At 38.5% G+C, this 3799-nt stretch overlaps 1 non-coding gene across 1 annotated transcript; it reads right to left on the bottom strand.

The window, feature by feature from the left end:
* Positions 1–1540: 1540 nt before the first annotated feature.
* Positions 1541–1642, bottom strand: LOC111752241 (U6 spliceosomal RNA). Its single transcript, XR_002787221.1, has one exon. It is a non-coding gene; the product is annotated as a U6 spliceosomal RNA (small nuclear RNA).
* Positions 1643–3799: the final 2157 nt, after the last annotated feature.

Here is a 3799-nt window from a genome sequence, read left to right as displayed (position 1 = left end):
CAGGTTTCTTTGTGCAGCTTTATATTCTGCCCTCTGAGCCCTGCCAAGGCCCTTCCCTCCTTCCCATATTGTGAATGTTAATTCAGGAGCCTTCCTATGGAGATACCTTTTTCTTGGATACACTTTAAGGAATGGAACGGCTGTATTCTATGATAGGTGTACCTCTAAGTTATTTTGGAATATTTGAAAATGTTTTGCAACATGATTCTAACATTGTGCACCATCCAGCAGAGGATGAGAGTCCCAGTTGCCCTACCTCCCTGCAGCACTTGTTGGTCACTGTTTTTAATCGTAGCTCCCCTAGTTGGTGTGCAGTGGTATCTCACTGTCTCTCTAAACAGGCCTATTCATGTTTTGCATGTGTGGTTATTTCTGACTGTACTCTGCATTTTCTGTGTGGAATACCCTAGAGGTAATTTGAGGCTCTGGATGAACTTCTCTTCCTTGAGGGGCAGTTGCTTTTCTTCTGATAGGAGTTAGCTGGAGCGTTTCATCTCATCACAGACAGAGATTGAGGCCTTTTGAAGCTGGGTCTTAGGTTTGTTGAGGAATTTTCGAATTCGGTTTCATATCAAAGCTTAGGGCGTGTATCCCTTCGGGGACGTCAGATGAACCCCTGGGTTGTTTACCAGACTCTTTCTCCTTGGTGCCCCTTCAGCACCAATCTGTATCTCCTGGGCTGGTGAGATTGCTGGAAGCCCTGCTCAGCTGCTTTGTTTCTAAGTTACTCTTTCTGCTTCTCATCATGGCTTCTCAGTGAACTCCTTTGAATTGACATACACCTTGAGGTGTTTGTGGTAACTTTCTGTACTGCAGTAGTAGCGACAAGATTACCTGTGTCTCTTTGTATTATGTTTACTGGTTGCTCTGGTAGGTGGCGTATGAATTGTTTACTTATTTTGATTTATTTAAAGTTAAGATAGTGTCAATTTATGTAAAGGTAAACCCTGGTGGCGTAGTGATTAAGTGCTATGGCTGCTAACCAAAAGGTCGGCAGTTCAAATCTGCCAGGCGCTCCTTGGGAACTCTACGGGGCAGTCCTACTCTGTCCTATAGGGTAGCTATGAGTCGGAATCGACTCTACGGCAGTGGGTTTGGGTAACCTCACAAATAATAAATTTCTGTTTATTCCCTCCTTTTCCTTATGGCCTTTTTGTCATATACTGTATTTAAACATTTCATTAAAAACTTGACAGTAATTAACTATAATTTATTCCTTTTTCTTTCATTGTCTTAAAGAAGAAAAATTTGTGTCAGTTAAATGCACAAACCTTATGCTCACAGTGTGATGAAGTTTGCAGATTATATGTTTTACTCCTGAGATACTGTTTATCATTTGTACTTTAAAAATGAGCCGCATTTTAAATTTTTTAATTGCTCACGTGATTTCTTCTCTGATCCATCGGTTATTTGGTAGTGTGGTTTCATTTCCACATATTTGTAAATGTCCCTAATTTCTGTCTGTTGTTGAATTCTAATTTCTGTGAGTGTCCTCAGAGAATATGCTTTGTTTTATTTCATTTTTTTAAATTGCCCTTAAAAAAAAATGGAACACTTCACAAATTTGCGTGTCATCCTTGCACAGGGGCTGTGCTGATCTTCTCTGTATCATTCCAATTTCATGTCTTATAGTCCAGCCTAATCTTTATATGGAGAGTTGTCTTCAGGAATGGTGTTAGTTCTGAGCTAAGAGAGATTGTAGGGGCCATGTCTTCTGGGGTTCTCCAATCTCAGTCAGAGCATTAAGCCTGGTCTTTTCACTAGAATTTGAGTTCTGCACCCCACTTTTCTCCTGCTCCGTCAGGGACTCTCTATTGTGTTCCCCGTCAGTTGATCGTTGGTGGTAGCCAGGCCCCATCTAGATCTTCTGGTCTCAGGCCGATAGAGCAGTTTAGTTCTTTTAAATATGCTAATGTTTACCTTATGGCCTAGTATATCGCGTATCCTGGGAACATGTCCCACTTGTCCATGCAAAGGATGTATGTTCCGCTGTGGTCTTTTCGGTCCGTTTCTTTTCTAACGTTAGGCTTTGCATATACTCGTGATGTTTGTTTGATTTTGTGCCTACTTGTTTTATACAATATTAGAAGTAAGACTTGAGTCCTCAGATGTCATGGTTGAATTGTCCATATTTCTTCTCAGTTCTGTCCATTTTTGCTTGATGTCTTTTAGGGCTCTGTTGTTAGGGGCAAGAAAGTCCATAATGTTTGTATCTTCATGATCATTGTATCGTGATAAAATATATGGTAACATTTGTGTCTTACTTTGTCTGATGTTAATAGAGCCACTCCAGCTGACTTCCTAGTGTGTATCTTTTCCATTCGTTTACCGTCACCCTCTCTGTATCTTTCAATAGGCTGCATCTTTCCCGTACAAAGGATATCGTTGGATCTGATTTTCTTTAGTCTGAGGATCTCTTCCTTGTTCTTGGATTGCTTTATCCAGTCACAACTAATGTGTTCTTGATATGATTGCATATATGTTTGCCCTTTTATGTTTGTTTTTATATGAATCATGGCTGTTATTTTTCTGCATTTTTCTTGTATTACTTTCTTTGTTATTATGTAGATATTTTCAGTGTACTGTAATCTCTTTAATGATTTTAGTCATGTTTTTGTTACTTTACAAGTGTTTTCTATAACAGTTACAGTATACATCTTTACTTTCCAGAATCTACATCAAATTTACAGTGAGATATAATAATGTGTTTACTCCTGTATAGCTCCGATTTTTGTGTTGTTACTGTTTTGCATGTTCAATTTTATGTAGTTACACACCCAGTAATACATCGTTGAAATTACTGCTTTATATAATTGTATGTCTGTTGACAGGTCGTTTTTAATCATTATCTCTACTGAAGATCTTTTTTTTTTCCATATGGATTTTAACTGCTGTGTGGTATCCCTCCTTTCATAATAAAGCACTTCCTTTACAATTTCTTCTAATACGGGAATTTACCAGTGTTTTTATACCCTTAAAAAAAAACTTAATGTGTATATCATTTTATATTTTAGGTTTCATTAAGTGATATAATTTGATTTTTCATGTTTAAAGTTTTGGTCTAAATGCCTCCCTTATTTTCCAGTTTTATGAAGTGTCTTGTCAATTCTTATATTTTCAATATTCTGTGTTTTAGAAAAGTATTGCTATACATTTTTAATTAGACCTGAATTTTGGTGCTTCCCACACACTTTTTGATAACTTGATTGACATGAACTTGATTTTAAATATACTCCATAATTTTAAGGTAAAGAATATTAATTTTAAGATAAGTGTATATTTGGGAAACCACCACAGTTACAATGGTGAACATACTTGTCCCTCCTTAGATTTCCTTGTGTACCTTTTTTTTTTTTTAATAATTTTTATTGTGCTTTAAGTGAAAGTTTACAAATCAAGTCAGTCTCTCACGGAAAAACCCATATACACCTTGCTGCATACTCCCAGTTACTCTTTCCTAGTGAGACAGCCCGTTCCCTCCCTCCACTCTCTCTTTTCGTGTCCATTTCGCCAGCTTCTAACCCCCTCTACTCTCTCATCTCCCCTCCAGGCAGGGGATGCCAACATAGTCTCAAGTGTCCGCCTGATCCAAGAAGCTCACTCCTCACCAGCATCCCTCTCCAACCCATTGTCCAGTCCAATCCATGTCTGAAGAGTTGCCTTCGGGAATGGTTCCTGTCCTGAGTCAACAGAATGTCTGGGGGCCATGACCACTGGAGTCCTTTTAGTCTCAGTCAGACCATTAAGTCTGGTCTTTATATGAGAATTTAGGGTCTGCATCCCACTATTCTCCTTCTCC

This window comes from Loxodonta africana, chromosome X (genome assembly GCF_030014295.1).
Source record: "Loxodonta africana isolate mLoxAfr1 chromosome X, mLoxAfr1.hap2, whole genome shotgun sequence".
Classification (NCBI taxonomy): domain Eukaryota; kingdom Metazoa; phylum Chordata; class Mammalia; order Proboscidea; family Elephantidae; genus Loxodonta; species Loxodonta africana.
This window is presented reverse-complemented; position numbering and strand designations above follow the sequence as displayed.